The 17,475-nt window shown below is 50.2% G+C and overlaps 1 long non-coding RNA gene across 1 annotated transcript; it reads right to left on the reverse strand.

Moving 5' to 3' along the window:
• Positions 1-833: 833 nt before the first annotated feature.
• Positions 834-2,352, reverse strand: LOC137560275 (uncharacterized). Its single transcript, XR_011029820.1, has 3 exons — positions 2,276-2,352; positions 2,080-2,157; positions 834-967 (listed from the first exon to the last, which is right to left on the reverse strand). It is a non-coding gene; the product is annotated as an uncharacterized lncRNA (long non-coding RNA).
• Between the last annotated feature and the right edge of the window lie 15,123 nt (positions 2,353-17,475).

Here is a 17,475-nt window from a genome sequence, read left to right on the forward strand (position 1 = left end):
AGACTAATGGAAATCCTCCCCTTCACCAAGAATGATTCTCACTGGTTCACGGTAAACGAATAAGAATCCACCCTGTTGCAAGGGAGGGTTCCCATTAGTCTTCTGCAAACCAATAGGAGCCCTGTGCTTCCGCTGGGGCTCTGAGCTATACATCAGCACTTGTCCCTGAACCCAGCGGAGGTGTCAGTAGCACTGGAGGACCTGAATGGAGGAGGTGATAATGGTGGCAGTGGAGGACCAGATGCACAACAGTGAGCAATGTGAACACCTTCCAGGACACTGTAACAGGGCACAGCGTATTTGCTTAGGATACACTGTGAGCGCACCATTGTGCATCAGGCTGAAGCCTTGCATACATGCCTGACTCAAGTCAGCTGATGATCAGGAGTGTGTACAGGGCTGCCCACCTGTAACATGCAAGCAATTAGCCAGAAGTATCTACTCACCCTGAGCGATGCCCAATTCTATTGTTCACGCCTTAAGCCCGCCAGGTGATGTCACACCCACTACATAGCAACACAGCGTGTCATCAGCTACACAGCTGACTTGCATGTGTGCATCCTGGCCCACCGATGTCACCCAAGGGGAACGGGTCCTGATCCCTGACGGGTGGCATCAATCATGCACTTTTAGTGTAAAGCCAGCCTTAATCTCCTTTCACACCTGAATGAATTAAATAATTAGCTGGCTGACACTCCGACCCAGCAGTGTCTGGTAGAAAGATTGTGGAATATCTGTGATTCACATGCACAGAAAAACTCAGTATAGGGCAGCGGAGTTCTGCTTTAGTGAGCAAAGCCCTCTGATGTATGGACACCTCAGTCATTACCTTCAGATATCAGTCCCTCTGCTCCTCTCCGAAATCGCTGTCCTCATCCTCCTCATCGCTCCTCCACTGCACTCGCTCCGGAATCTTACTGTCCCACGCTGGCTCCGTGAGATTGGGACTCCTGTCTTCTTGATCATCCTAATTCACATTTACAAAGAACATCACAATGGGTGTATCTTTAAAGTACGGAAACACCAGAGGAATATCAGTTCTGGTTGTAATAACTACACAGTGACTACACAGTACACTGCGTGTCATCACTTCTGTTGTAGGACGATGTACTATTTTACTTTACTGCATGCTTGTTTCTGGTGTTATTCAGCCACCACTGCAGCCAAATAGATCAGCAGGACAGCCAGGCAACTGGCATTGTTTAAAAAAACAAATATGGCAGCCTCTATATCAATCTCACCTTGGGTTCACGTTAAACAATACCAGTTGCCTGTCATCCTGCTGACCTTTTATGCAGCAGTAGTGTATGAAACAAGCATGCCGCTAATCTAGTCATACATCTGGTCTGCATGCTTGTTCAGGGTCTATTACTAAAAGTATTGGAAGAAGAGAATCAGCAGGAGAGCCAGGCAATGTGCATTGTTTAAAAGGACATAAGTGAGCCTCTGTATCCCTCTCAAGTAAATTGTCCTTTTAAATACAATAAGTTTGAAACAAATGAAATGGTTACAAGATAATGTAACACCCTGGAATTTAGAATAGTGTCTTTTTCCATTTGACTGAAAAGCCAATTACACCATTACATGAAGAAGTTTTAAAGGACAACTAAAGTGAGAAGAATATGGAGGCTGCCATATGCATTTTCTTTTAAGCAATACCAGTAGCCTGGCAGCCCTGCTGTTCTATTTGGCAGCAGTAGTGTCTGAATCACACCAGAAATAAGAATGTGGCTAATCTTGTCAGATGTGACAATAATGGCAGAAACACCTGATCTGCTGCATGCTTGTTCAGGGGCTATGGCTAAAAGATTAGAGGCAGAGAATCAGCAGGACAGCCAGGCAACTGGTATTGCTTAAAAGGAAATAAATATGGCAGCCTCCATAGCCCGCTCACTTCCGTTGTCCTTTAAGGAAGAAATAAAACGTTTGTGACAGTTATGGCAGAGATATTGCTACTCCATTATAGTCTGTATAATAAGCTCATTAGCTGAAGTCATTCTTAAAAAAAAAAAAAGCCTCACAAAAAGCAAATAATAAAAAATTAAAAGTGGGTGTGGTCATACAGCGAGCTATACTCACCTCAGCTAACAGCAGGGCACCATAAGTGACAAGACGCTGGACGGCCTCGTAACACACCTGATAAAACATCTGACAAGGCTGCAAGAGAATGAAAACACTACATCAGTACTACAATGCATTTTATAAGATCTCGTCTGGACTATTGTAACATACTACTTTGTGGACTACCAGCTAACAGACTGGCTCCAATCTGTACCGAACTCAGCTGCTCGTCTCATTCATCTTTCTTTCGTTCTTCTTCTGCTGACCTCTCTCTCAAGCTCTTCATTGGCTACCTATTAAACAGAGGATTCAGTTCAAACTCTTAACCCTAACTTACAAAGCTCCCCACAATCTCTCTCACCTGTACATTATTTCACTAATTTCCAGATACCAACCCAACCGCAATCTCAGATCTGCACATGACTAGAGATGTAGCAAACGGTTCGCCGGCGAACGGTTCCAGGCGAACATTGGGGGTTCGCGTTCGCCTGCGCCAGGCGAACTTTTCCGGAAGTTCGATTCGCCCCATAATGCACTATGAGGGTCAACTTTGACCCTCTGCATCACAGTCAGCAGGCACATTGTAGCCATTCAGGCTACAGTAAGCCTTGGAGCCCCACCCCCCCTTATATAAGGCAGGGTCCGGCGGCCATTACACTCACTCGTGTGCCTGCTAGTGAGAGGAAAGGGACAGCTGCTGCAGACTTGTTCTTCTAGGGACAGATTAGTTAGGTTCTTGGCTGCTTAGTTTGCTCCTGGCTGATTGTTATTGCTTTTATAGCACCCTAGCTCTTGTCAGAGCTCATCCTGTACTTTTTTTTTTTTTTTTTTACTGTGTGTCAAACTGACACTTCTGTTGCATGCACAGCCTTGCTAATTGATAGTGTGTGTGTGCCACTGCCAGCAGCCCAGCACATTCAGTGACTGACTGCCTGTGTTTGTGACAGGGAGCTGCACATTGTACTACCCAGTACTGCATGTACCCAGTACCTGTTGTATTGAGTAAACCCAGCTCACTGCATACACCTACTACCTGTTGTGTTGAGTGAACCCAGCTCACTGCATTTACCTACTACCTGTTGTGTTGAGTGAACCCAGCTCACTGCATATACCTACTACCTGTAGTGTTGAGTGAACCCAGCTCACTGCATATACCTACCACCTGTTGTGTTTACTTAACCCACCTCATCACTGCACATAACTACCTGTAGTGTTGAGTAAACCCAGCTCACTGCATACACCTACTACCTGTTGTGTTGAGTGAACCCAGCTCACTGCATATACCTACTACCTGTAGTGTTGAGTGAACCCAGCTCACTGCATATACCTACTACATGTTGTGTTGAGTGAACCCAGCTCACTGCATATACCTAGCATCCCCCCGAGATGGACAAAATGGACAAACCAGGTAGAGGAAGGCCACCAGGCACCGGCAGGTCTGTGCGAGGTGGTGTTGCTGTGATTTTGTGCGGACCTGGCCCAAAATACAGTGCTCAGAAGAAGGCACGTGCCATCACTTCCCAAAATCGTGAGGAGGTGATTGAGTATTTAACACAGAACACCTCATCTCCTGCAGCCACCAGCGCTACAACAAGCACCACATCCGCTGCATTTGACACTTCGCAGTAGTTATTTGGTGGTGGTGGTGGTGAAATCACCGATTCACAGCCACTACTGCAACAACAAGAAGAAGGCGCAGGTACACCACCTCCTACGTCTGAGTTAGGTGGCGATAGTATGGACGTAACGTATGTGGATGATGGACCACCTGAAGTTGGTGCAGTTGAGGAGGTTTCTGAGGAAAGCGCAGCTGGCCAGGAGGATTATGATGACGATTATACGGATACCACATATGTTCCCGGTAGAGGAGATGACCAGGGGGACAGTTCAGAGGAGGATTCAGAGAGGACTAGGAGGAGACGACTCCATGATAGAAGCAGAGGGAGCTCGTCCTCAGAAACAGCTGGGGGCAGTGTCCGGCGCCATGTATCGCCAGCTATGGCCAGCCAGCCAACATGCCCTTCAGCATCAGCTGCTGATGCCACCGTAGCGCCATCAGCCCAGGGGGACTCAGCGGTTTGGAAATTTTTTAATGTGTGTGTCTCAGATCAGAGCAAAGCCATCTGTTGTCTCTGCCAGCAAAAATTGAGCCGTGGAAAGGCCAACTCTCACGTAGGGACAAGTGCCTTACGAAGGCACCTGGAGAGGAGGCACAAACAGCTATGGCAAGAACACCGGAGGAAAAGCAGCACCCCTCAAAAGACAAGCCACCCTCCTTCTCCTCTTCCTCCTTCAGGTGCATCGTCTTCATCCACTTTCTCCCTTGCACCTTCACAGCCACCCTCCTCTACACCGCCTCTTCCCTTCAGCGGTTCCTTCTCCTCTGCCCACAGCAGTACCCAGTAGTGTTGGGCGAACATCTGGATGTTCGGTGTGGTTCGGCCGAACATGCCCCTGATGTTCGGCATGTTCGAGCCGAACCCCGAACCCAACCCGAACATGTCCCTTTGGGGCCCCTATAGGGTCCCAGCATAAAGGGAGAGCATGCCCCGAGCGCGCGCGGGGGGGGGGGGGGGGGTCGGAAATGCCCCCCACCCCTCCCCGCTAAGCTCTCCCTTCTGCCGGTACCCTATAATTAAATTTAAGTGCCCAAAAGTACTTGAGGAGGAGGAGGAGGGCAGGAAGAGGGCAGCCGGAGTTCTTGGGCACTAGTACCATCTGGTGCTTCCGCCCTCTCTTGACGCACTTCCTGTTTACATTTGAAGTCGCGTCAAGAGGGTGCAGAAGTACCGCGATGACGCGAACGAGGGTACGCGTCATCTACATGAACCGTACCCTCGTACGCGTCATCGCGGAACTTCTGCGCACTCTTGACACGACTTCAAATGTAAGCAGGAAGTGCATCAAGAGAGGGCGGAAGTACCAGATGGTACTAGCGCCCAAGAACTCCGGCTTCCCTCTTCCTGCCCTCCTCCTCCTCAGGTACTTTTGGGCACTTAAATTTAATTATAGGGTACCGGCAGAAGGGAGAGCTTAGCGGGGAGGGGTGGGGGGCATTTCCGACCAGCCCCCCCCCCCGTGCCCAGCTGTCCATGAAGGAAGTATTTGAGCGGAAGAAGCAAATGTCTGCCAGTCACCCTCTTGCCCGGCGTCTGACAGCTGGCGTGGCGGAACTATTAGCTCGCCAGCTATTACCATACAAGCTGGTGGAGTCAGAGGCTTTCTGTAAGTTTGTGGCCATTGGTACACCGCAGTGGAAGATACCAGGCCGCAATTATTTTTCACAAAAGGCCATACCCAAACTGTACCGTGCAGTTGAGAGGCAAGTGGTGCCATCTCTGGCACACAGCGTTGGGTCAAGGGTCCACCTGACCACAGATGCCTGGTCTGCCAAGCACGAGCAGGGCCACTACATTACATACACAGCCCATTGGGTCAACCTGGTGACCGATGGCAGCAAGCAGGGAGTACGTGGCTGCGCAGAGGACCGACTTGTCACACCTCCACGGCTTGCAGGCAGGCCTCCAGCCACCTCCTCTCCACCTGCTATCACCGCTTCGCTGTCGTCATCCTCCTCCTCCTCCTTGGCTGGTGCCGCCATCTCCTCTCCAGCTACACAGCCCCAGCACCCCAGGGCCTATGCTGCATGCCAGGTGCGACGGTGTCATGCAGTGTTAGTCATGTCTTGCCTGAAAGCGGAGAGTCACACTGGAGCAGCTCTCCTGGCTGCTCTTAACAAACAGGTGGAGCAATGGCTGACCCTGCACAAGCTTGAGATCGGCAACGTGGTGTGTGACAACGGCAGCAATCTCATTGCTGCGTTGAATTTGGGAAAGCTGACACACATACCCTGCATGGCACATGTGCTTAATCTGGTCGTGCAAAGATTTGTGTCCAAGTACCCAGGCTTAGAGGACGTCCTGAAGCAGGCCAGGAAGTTGTGTGGGCATTTCAGGTGCTCTTACAAGGCCATGGCATGCTTTGCGGAGATTCAGCGTAGAATAAACTTGCCGGTGAGACGCCTGATTTGCGATAGCCCGACTCGCTGGAATTCCACCCTGCTGATGTTCTCTCGCCTGCTAGACCAGGAGAAAGCCGTCACCCAGTACCTGTATCATTACAGTACAAGGACACAATCTGGGAGGATGGGGATGTTGTGGCCCAACAACTGGACACTGATGCGAAATGCATGCAGGGTCATGGAGCCCTTTGAGGAGGTGACCAAACTGGTGAGTCGCGATGAGGGCACCATCAGCGACTTGATCCCCTACGCCTACTTCCTGGAGCGTGCCGTGCGTAGAGTGGTGGATACAGCTGTGGAGGAGCGTGAACAAGAAGAGTTAGGGCAGCAGGAGTCGTGGGAGCCATTTACACACGAACCTGATTTTTCCACAACACCGGCGGCAGCACAGAGGGGGGAGGAGGAGGAAGAAGAGGAGTCGTGTGGGGAAGGAGAGGAGTCAGACTCTGATGATGGTGATGATGAGGAAGGTGTTTCTGTGGAGGAGGAAGAGGCGGCGGAAGGAGAACAACCGCGGCAGCCATCACAGGGGGCTTCTGCTGCTCCACGTTCCCGTGGTATTGTTCGTGGCTGGGGGGGAGGAAGAGGAGTTGCGTCCCGTCACTGAGGAAGAGCAAGAGGAGATGGAGAGTACGTCTGCATCCAGCTTTGTGCAGATGTCCTCTTTCATGTTGTCCAGCCTGTTGAGGGACCCCCGTATCAAAAAACTCAAGACGAATGACCTGTACTGGGTGGCCACGCTACTAGACCCTCGGTACAGGCACAAAGTGGCGGACCTCTTACCAACTCAACAAAAGGCGGAAAGGATGCAGCACTTGCAGAACAAGCTGTCGATGATGCTTTACAATGCATTTAAGGGTGATGTGGCTGCAAAACGCAATCAAGGTACCACTGGCAGTAACCCTCCTCCTCCCAAGTCCACGCAGGCAAGGACAGGACGCTCCAGCAATCTCAGGGTGATGTCGGACATGCGGACGTTCTTTAGTCCAACTCCTCGCCATAATCCTTCCGGATCCACCCTCCAACAACGCCTGGAGTGGCAGGTAGCCGACTACCTGGCCTTGAGTGTGGATGTAGACTCTGCGAAAAGCGACGATGAACCCTCGGACTACTGGTTGCGCAGGCTTGACCTGTGGCCAGAGCTGTCCCAATTTGCCATACAACTTCTCTCTTGCCCTGCCGCAAGCGTCCTGTCAGAAAGGACCTTCAGTGCAGCTGGAGGCATAGTTACTGAGAAGAGAAGTCGCCTAAGTCACGACAGTGTTCAGTACCTGACCTTTATCAAAATGAATGAGGAATGGATCACGGAGGGCTACTGCACGACCGAAGACTAAGTCAGTCCCCACACACAGCATCTCTGCCTGCAGGCCGCTTGACTGCCTTCTCCGCCACTACCAACAGGGTCCAGGACTCTAGGCGGATTCCTGAATTTTTAAGGCCGCTGCTAGCAGCGGCCGCTACACTAATTTTTCTGGTGCGTGTACATGTGCCCATCCCCCTTTGTGATCATTACCTTGCCGCGGTGAAGGGGCTTGCGCATCACAATGAAGCAATGACCGCCGGCTATTTGAGTGTCTCGGGTGGGGGTGGCACACAAAAGATAATAAGGTCGTTGCTTCATTGTGGTCAGACCAAATTTGATCAGCTGGACAGTCACTGTTCTGTCATTCAGCTACATCAGCCGGGCGAGCATATGGGCTGAAAAGCCACCATCACCTGCACTCTCGTCATGGTGCGCACCAGTCCAGCACGGCCGTCACTACACAAACGGCTGTTTGCAGTCACTGCATACCTTTCACTGCATCTGTGACTGCATATTATACCTGGCACTCAGTGCATAACTTGCACTTGAATGGATACACTTTTAAACAATTTAACCTCCCTGGCGGTTAATTTTTTTTGCCAAATTGGCAAAAAAAACTTTTTTTTAAATTTTTTTTTTTTTGTTTCATGTAAAGCTACCAGAGTGGTAGCTACATGAAACACCACTAGAGGGCACATGTGTCCCTCTAGTGCGATCGTCGCCGGCATCTATAGCAAACAGGGGAACGCGTATACAACGCGTTCCCCTGTTTGGCTTCTCCTGTCGCCATGGCGACGATCGGGATGACGTCATGGACGTCAGCCGACGTCCTGACGTCAGACACCTCCGATCCAGCCCATAGCGCTGCCCGGAACTCATTGGTCCGGGCAGCGCAGGGCTCTGGCGGGGGGGGGGGCCCTCTTTCGCCGCTGCGTGCGGCCGATCGCCGCAGAGCGGCGGCGATCAAGCTGTGCGCGCGGCTAGCAAAGTGCTGGCTGCGCGCACAGCAATTTACAGATTAAAAATCGCCCCACCAGGGGCTGAGATCTCCCCCTGCGCGGCATAGCCCGAGCTCAGCTCGGGCTTACCGCCAGGGAGGTTAAAAATACAACCATCTAAACTTTCAAACAATTTAAAAATACAACCATCTAAACTTTCAAACAATTTAAAAATACAACCATCTATCATTTTCAAAATTTTTTAAAAAAGGGCAAAAAAACTTGCCCTCTGTAAAACATTCTTGGCAAATGCTTTCGACTTGGTTTGACTTCCGCTGGCTCAAGGGTCCATCTGACCACAGATGCCTGGTCTGCAAAGCACGGTCAGGGCAGCTACAGTATGGGTCTCAGCAGGCTCCCACTTTGGGCCGGAATCCAACCTTCATTCCCCGCGGTGACAATGGCAGACTTGCCCTCCATAACGGATTCCCGTTAAAGGATTTAAAGTTAATTCATTTCAAATACACAGCAGGGTCTCGAAAGTCCGCCTCCTGTATTGTTATTTTTGGTCACTACCTCGGGGCGGGCGTGCATGCCTGCCTGCTGCCCTCCTTGGATGTGTAGTGGTAGCAGTTTCTCAGGCTCCACACCGGATTCCATTCCTCATTCCCCGGCCATTACCCGGGGTCACAAATGGCAGACTTGCCCGCCTCCATATGATTCTCGTGAAAGGAATGTGGTGTCATCTTTGCCCGCCATAACTGGTTCTCGTTAAAGGATTTAAAGTACATTCATTTCAAATACACAGCAGGGCCTCGAAAGTCCTCCTCCTGTATTGTTATTTTTGGTCACTACCTCGGGGCGGGCGGGCGTGCATGCCTGCCCGCTGCCCTCCTTGGATGTGTAGTGGTAGCCGTTGCTCAGGCTCCACACCGGATTCAAACCCCTCATTCACCGGCCATTACCCGGGGTCACAATGGCAGACTTGCCCGCCTCCACAGGATTCTCATTGTAGCGGTACTGAACAAGTACACAGCAAGTAGAAAATGTAATTTAAAAACAAAACGTAAACTTTTTAACAATGCCATGGAAAGTTTAGAAGGAAGTCACACATTACCTGACATCTCTGAGTGAGGAAGAGCAATCTCGCCATGTTGCGCAGTAGTCCAGCATGGCCGTCACTACACAAACAGCTGTTTGCGGTGCGTTACACAGTGAGTTTGGTGTGTCAGTGTGAAGCAGTACTCTAATTACACTCCCTGATTGATGTATACACATGCAAGATGTTTTAAAGCACGTTAGGCCTGCAATTTAGCATTCAATGTGATTTCTGCCCTTAAAACGCTGCTTTGCGTCACATCCAGATTTTTCCCCGGGACTTTTGGCATGTATCCCACTCCGCCATGCCCCCCTCCAGGTGTTAGACCCCTTGAAACATCTTTTCCATCACTTTTGTGGCCAGCATAATTTTATTCTATTTTTCAAAGTTCGCCTCCCCATTGAAGTCTATTGCGGTTCGCGAACCGAAAATCGGACATCTCTACACATGACCTATTTTTGTCCTCCTTTAGAATCACCTCCTCACATTCACGTAGACAAGATTTCGCATGTGCTTCACCCCTCCTCTGGAAACCTCTGCCACAACACATCCGTCACTCCACAACCTTTGATATCTTTAAACCCTCCATTAAAACTCCCTTTTTTACGACAAGATACCCTCTACATTAGGCTATTCCCCCCCTTGACTTAAGGCCAAGTTGCACTCCTACCAGATATCCTTAAACACACTCACTGCCTCTAGGTATGTTTATTGCATACTACCCAACCTCTTGTTTCCACATAGTTACATAGTTATTTGGGTTGAAAAAAGACATATGTCCATCGAGTTCAACCAGGAGACAAAGTACAACACCAGCCTGCTCCTTCACATATCCCTGTTGATCCAGAGGAAGGCAAAAAAAACCTTACAAGGCATGGTCCAATTAGCCCCAAAAGGGAAAAAAATCCTTCCCTACTCCAGATGGCAATCAGATACAATCCCTGGATCAACACAACTGGGCATTACCTAGTAATTATAGCCATGGATGTCTTTAATCGCAAGGAAAGCATCTAAGCCTCCTTTAACCCCCTTGCCGTTACAATGCTGGCGGCAAGGGGGCAGCGCAGCACTTTTTTTAAATCATGTAGCGAGCCCAGGGCATGCTACATGATAGCCGCTGACAAGCGGCATCCCCCTATCCACTCCGATCGCCTTCGGCGATCAGAGTAAGCAGGAAATCCCGTTCAGAACGGGATTTCCTGCTGGGCTTCCCCGGTTGCCATGGCGACCGGGCGGGATGACATCACCGACGTCATTGACGTCGGACGTCAGAGGGAATCCCAATCCACCCCTCAGCGCTGCCTGGCACTGATTGGCCAGGCTGCGCAAGGGGTCTGGAAGGGGGGGGGGGGCCGTGAGGCACGGCGGGTAGCGGCGAATTGGCGGCGATCGGAAACTGCATGCAGCTAGCAAAGTGCTAGCTGCGTGCAGTAAGAAAAAAATTTTGAAAATCGGCCCAGCAGGGCCTGAGAAATCCTCCTACGCAGGTTACCTCGAGCTGAGCTCAGGATAACCGGCAAGGAGGTTAAATGCAAATCTAGAATTTGCCATAACTACTTCCTGTGGCAATGCATTCCACATCTTAATCACTCTTACTGTAAAGAACCCTTTCCTAAATAAATGGCTAAAACGTTTTTCCTCCATGCGCAGATTATGTCCTCTAGTCCTTTGGGAAGGCCTAAGGACAAAAAGCTCATCCGCCAAGCTTTTATATTGCCCTCTGATGTATTTATAAATGTTAATTAGATCCACTCTAAAGGCTCATACACACATCAGACTATAGTCTTTGGAAAATGAAAGATCACAGACCAATCTTACCACCCTTCATGTAGTATGAGAGCCATACTCTACACAGTTTTTTCTATGGAGCTGAACTCCACATCAGAAAAAAATCTTTGCAAGATCAAGCAATCATCTGCAGATCTGAAAATCCATCCTGGTGGATCTGATCTGCAGATGAATGTCAGTTAAATCATGTGTGTATGATGATCTGCAGATCTCATAGACTATCATTGCAATTTGCAGGAATGGATTTTTGGCAGGAACAGATCTTTTGCAGATACTGATCTTTTGTGTCTGTGCAGCATCTGTGTGTGCAGCATCTTGCAAAGGTTTTTTCTGATGTGGAGTTCAGCTCCATAGAAAAGACTGTGTAGAGCAGCCTTTCTCAACCTTTCTACCCTGGAGGAACCCTGCAAATAACTTTTTGATCTCAAGGAACCCCTGCAAACAATTTTTTGATCTCAAGGAACCCCTGTAATTATTTTGGAGGAAGCATGGTCTTTAAAAGTATGTGTGGCTGTTTATTTCACTACCCCCTATTACACTGCCACTCATTATACTGTCTCCTGATCCCCCAATTTAGTGGTTCCTGTTACAGTATCACCTATTATAATGTGCTCTATATACTTCACCCACGATGGGGGAAAATGCCAAGGAACCCCTGCAGAGTACTCAAGGAACCCTGGGGTTCCAGGGAACCCTGGTTGAGAAAGCCTGGTGTAGAGTATAACTCTCATACTACATGAAGGGTGGTAAGATTGGTCTGTGATCTTTCATTTTCAAAAGACTATGGTCTGATGTGTGTATGTGGCCTAAGGCGTCTTTTCTCTTCCTGTAAATTGTAAGCTTGCAAGGACAGGGCTCTCTCACCTTTTGTTTATTGGAATATGTTACACATTTTACACACGTTACTTTTGTCACTGTAATTACTGTATATCCTCTTATATAAGTCGACCTCGTGTAGAAGTAGACTCCAATATTTGACCCTCTTAACCACTTAAGGACCAGGCTCCTTTTCCCTGATCTGTGCTGCGTGGGCTCTCCAGCCCACAGCACGGATCAGGTTTGCTGCAGGGTGACCAGACTTCCCAACTTTTTTCCCCACTAGAGGTATGTCCTGCTGGGGACGTCTGATCGCCGCCGGCTATCTGCGTGCTGCGGGGGGGCTCCTCAAAGCCGCCCCCCCCCCCCCCCCCGCAGCACTTCCATAAATGTTTGCAGAAATATATATTATACATAGGAGTACACTCATGATGCTACTGTGCCACCACCCTCAGCTTGCCATGGCTATCATTCCTTCGTTGGTGAATAGGCAGCACAAAGCTGCAGCAGTGCGGAGGAGCCTTTCTAGGCTGATGGTTTCGTCAGACATCCCGACACCTCATCTGATCGCTTCTGACTTAGCTCCACATGTAACGCACAGCTGGAACACAAGAGAAGTACATCAACCAACCAATCACAGCCAAAGATTCCTTCTCTGCCTCTTAACTGACTTCCTACTGCTGGCCTCACCTATTTTCATAAATGCAGCCATTCCTTGCAACAGGGTGACGCAGCTGGTCATATCGGTTGCGGCGAGAAATTCCAATAAGTCTTAAAGTGTACCTGAGACTTTAAATACTGCTGTATTTATACCTACCTGGGGTTTCCTCCAGCCAAGAGGTGCATGGGCTCCCTCACCGCTCTCCTGTATTCAACTCCGCTAATCTGACCAGTCTCTGCGCACGCACAGCCTGTCTGAGCACACACCCCCATCTGAGCCTGCGCTGGAGCAGAACACTCCCAGCTGCTGGGCATGCCCAGAAGAGCACAACCGGCCAAATTAGCGGAGGTAACCGATGGGGAAACAGCAAGGGAGGCCACTGACCGCATGGGGGTGGAGGAAGTCCCAGTTAAATATAAATACAGCTCTATTAAAAGTCTCAGGTTTTCTTTAAAGGGAACCTAAACTGAGAATGATATAGATGTTTCCTTTTAAAATAATACCAGTTGCCTGACTCTCCTGCTGATCCTGTGTCTTTAATACTTTAGCCACAGCCCCTGAACAAGCATGTAGATCAGGTGCTCTGACTGAAGTCAGACTGGATTAGCTGCATGCTTGTTTCAGATGTATTCTTCAGCCACTGCTGCAGCTAAAGAGTTCAGCAGGACTGCCAAGTAACTAGTATTGTTTCAAAGGAAACATCCATATCCCTCTTAGTTTAAGTTCCCTTTAAGGTGTCCAATAACAGTACAATCTCCCAAACGATCAATCATACATTCCATTGATCTGAATTGCGGAGTGGTTCTTTTTTTCAGATTGAATTGCTTATCATTTTCCCCTCCGTTGGAGGGTCAGGACAATCATTTCCAATTGATCACAAAGATCGGATGGTTGATCATTTGGGAAATTTTATCATTAATAAGCACCTTTAGGGTATATTTTAAAATGTCCCACCATGACTAACGTGACCAGCTACTTAACTGTACCATAAGCTGCATCAAGCCTAGCCGGGGATTGACCTCAAAGAAGAGGGACTTCTTACTGGTGTCTCTGCAAGGAACTTTAACACTGCAGGCAACAGGACAAAAGCCAGACTGCAATCAACACAAAAGATGCCAGAATGGGTTTTTTATAGCAAGTTACACAAGGGAACTTCCATCTTCTGTCTTCCGTCTTGCGTCTTCCGACTTCCGCCTGCAGTCTTTCGCCTTCAGTCTTCCGCCTTCAGGCTTCCGTCTTGTGTCTTGCGTCTTCCGCCTTCATTCTTCCGTCTTGCGTCTCCCGCCTTTAGTCTTCCGTCTTCCGCCTTCAGTCTTCCGTCTTGCGTCTTCTGTTTTCTGCCTTCAGTCTTCCGTTTTGCGTCTTCCGCCTTTAGTCTTCCGTCTTGCGTCTTCCGTTTTCCGCCTTCAGTCTTGCGTCTTCCGTTTTGTGTCTTCCGCCTTGCGTCTTCCGCCTTCAGTCTTCCGTCTTGCGTCTTCCGCCTTCAGTCTTCCGTCTTGCGTCTTCCGCCTTCAGTCTTCCGTCTTCCGTCTTGCATCTTCCGCCTTCAGTCTTCCGTCTTCAGTCTTCCGTCTTCTGTCTTCAGTCTTCAGTCTTCCGTCTTGCGTCTTCCGCCTTCCGTCTTGCGTCTTCCACCTTCCGTCTTGCGTCTTCCACCTTCCGTCTTGCGTCTTCCACCTTCAGTCTTCCGTCTTGCGTCTTCCGCCTTCAGTCTTCCGTCTTCCGTTTTCCGCCTTCAGTCTTCCGTCTTCCGTTTTGCGTCTTCCGCCTTGCGGCTTCCGCCTTCAGTCTTCCGTCTTGCGTCTTCCACCTTCATTCTTCCGTCTTCCACCTTCAGTCTTCCGTCTTGCGTCTTCCGCCTTCAGTCTTCCGTCTTCAGTCTTGCGTATTCCGTCTTCCGCCTTCAGTCTGCCGTCTTGCGTCTCATCTTCTGTGTTGCGTCTTCCGCCGTCAGTCTTCCGTCTTCCATCTTCCGTGTTCCATCTTCCGTGGTGCGTCTTCCGCCTTCAGTCTTCCGTCTTGCGTCTTCCGCCTTCGGTCTTCCGTCTTGCGTCTTCCGCCTTCAGTCTTGCGTCTTCCTCCTTCAGTCTTCCGTCTTCCATCTTGCGTCTTCTGCCTTCAGTCTTTTGTCTTCCATCTTGCGTCTTCTGCCTTCAGTCTTGCGTCTTCCGCCTTCCATCTTCCGCCTTCAGTCTTCCGTCTTGTGTCTTCCGTCTTCCGCTGTCAGTCTTCCGTCTTCCACCTTCCGTGTTGCGTCTTTTGTCTTGCGTCTTCCGCCTTCAGTCTTCCGTCTTGCGTCTTCTGCCTTCTGTCTTCCGCCTTTAGTCTTCTGTCCTCCATCTTCCGCCTTCAGTCTTGCGTCTTCCGGCCTGCGTCTTCCGCCTTCAGTCTTCCATCTTCAGTCTTCCGCCTTCAATCTTCCGCCTTCCGTCTTGCGTCTTCCGTCTTGCGTCTTCCGTCTTGCGTCTTCCGTCTTGCGTCTTCCGTCTTCATTCTTCCGTCTTGCGTCTTCCGCTTTCAGTCTTCCTTCTTGCGCCTTCCGTCTTCCATCTTCCTCATTCAGTCTTCCGTCTAGCGTCTTCCGTCTTCAGTCTTTTGTCTTGCGTCTTCCGTCTTGCGTCTTCCATCTTCCGTCTTGCGTCTTCTGTCTTCCGTCTTGCGTCTTCCGCCTTCAGTCTTCCATCTTGCGTCCTGTGTCTTCCGCCTTCAGTCTTTTGTCTTCCGTCTTGCGTCTTCCGACTTCCATCTTCTGTCTTGCGTCTTCCGCCTTCAGTCTTCCATCTTCCGCCTTCAGTCTACCGTCTTACGTCTTCTGCCTTCAGTCTTCCGTCTTGCGTCTTTCGTCTTTAGTCTTCCATCTTGAGTCTTCCGCCTTCAGTCTTCCGTATTCCGCCTTCAGTCTTCCGTCTTCCATCTTCCATCTTTCGTCTTCTGCCTTCAGCCTACCGTCTTGCGTCTTCCATCTTCCGTCTTCCATCTTCCGTCTTGCGTCTTCTGCCTTCAGCCTACCGTCTTGCGTCTTCCATCTTGCGTCTTTCGTCTTGCGTCTTCAGTCTTCCGTCCTCCGCCTTGCGTCTTCCGCCTTCAGTCTTCCGTCTTGCGTCTTCAGACGTCAGTCTTCCGTCTTCCATCTTTCGTCTTCCATCTTCCGTGTTGCGTCTTCCGCCTTCAGTCTTCCGTATTCCGTCTTGCGTCTTCAGTCTTCCGTCTTGCGTCTTTCATCTTCTGTGTTGCGTCTTCCGCCGTCAGTCTTCCGTCTTTCATCTTCCGTCTTCCATCTTCTGTGTTGCGTCTTCTGCCTTCAGTCTTCCGTCTTGTGTCTTCCGCCTTCAGTCTTCCGTCTTCCGCCTTCAGTCTTCCGTCTTCCGCTTTCAGTCTTCCGTCTTCCATCTTCCGTCTTCAGTCTTCCGTCTTGCATCTTCTGCCATCAGTCTTCCATCTTCCGTCTTGCGTCTTCCGTCTTGCGTCTTCCGCCTTCCATCTTCCGCCTTCAGTCTTCCGTCTTGCGTCTTCCGCCTTCAGTCTTCCGTCTTGCGTCTTCCGCCTTCAGTCTTCCGTCTTGCGTCTTCCGCCTTCGGTCTTGCGTCTTCCGCCTTCGGTCTTCCGTCTTGCGTCTTCCGCCTTCAGTCTTCCATCTTCTGTCTTGCGTCTTCCGCCTTTAGTCTTCCGTCTTGAGTCTTCCGCCTTCCGTCTTCCATCTTCCGCCTTCAGTCTTCCGTCTTGTGTCTTCCGCCGTCAGTCTTCCGTCTTCCATCTTCCATGTTGCGTCTTTCGTCTTGCGTCTTCCGCCTTCAGTCCTCCGTCTTGCGTCTTCCGTCTTGCATCTTCCGCCTTCAGTCTTCCATCTTCCGTCTTCCGCCTTCAGTCTTCCGTCTTGCTTCTTCCGTCTTGCGTCTTCCGAATTCCGTCTTGCGTCTACCGTCTTGAGTCTTCCGCCCTCAGTCTTCCGTATTCCGTCTTGCGTCTTCCGCCTTCAGTCTTCCATCTTGCGTCCTGCGTCTTCCGCCTTCAGTCTTTTGTCTTCCGCCTTCAGTCTTCCGTCTTCCATCTTCCGTCTTCTGCCTTCAGTCTATCGTCTTACGTCTTCCGCCTTCAGTCTTCTGTCTTGCGTCTTCCGTCTTGCGTCTTCCATCTTGAGTCTTCCGCCTTCAGTCTTCCGTATTCCGTCTTGCGTCTTCCGCCTTCAGTGTTCCGTTTTCCATCTTCCGTCTTGCGTCTTCTGCCTTCAGCCTACCATCTTGCGTCTTCCATCTTTCGTCTTCCGTCTTTCGCCTTCAGTCTTCCATCTTCCGTCTTCCGCCTGCAGTCTTCCGTCCTCCACCTTGCGTCTTCCGCCTTCAGTCTTCCGTCTTGCGTCTTCAGACGTCAGTCTTCCGTCTTCCATCTGTCGTCTTCCATCTTCCGTGTTGCGACTTCCGCCTTCAGTCTTCCGTATTCCGTCTTGCGTCTTTCGCCTTCAGTCTTCCGTCTTGCGTCTTTCATCTTCTGTGTTGCGTCTTCCATCTTCCGTCTTCCATCTTCCGTGTTGCGTCTTCCGCCTTCAGTCTTCCGTCTTGCGTCTTCCGCCTTCAGTCTTGCGTCTTCCGCCTTCAGTCTTCCGTCTTCCGTCTTCGGTCTTCCATCTTCCGTCTTGCGTCTTCCGCCTTCAGTCTTCGGTCTTCCATCTTCCGTCTTGCGTCTTCTGTCTTGCGTCTTCCGCCTTCAGTCTTCCGTCTTCTGTCTTGCGTCTTCCGCCTTTAGTCTTCCATCTTGCGTCATCCGCCTTCCATCTTCCGCCTTCAGTCTTCC

The sequence above is a fragment of the Hyperolius riggenbachi genome, chromosome 1 (genome assembly GCF_040937935.1).
Source record: "Hyperolius riggenbachi isolate aHypRig1 chromosome 1, aHypRig1.pri, whole genome shotgun sequence".
Classification (NCBI taxonomy): Eukaryota; Metazoa; Chordata; class Amphibia; order Anura; family Hyperoliidae; genus Hyperolius; species Hyperolius riggenbachi.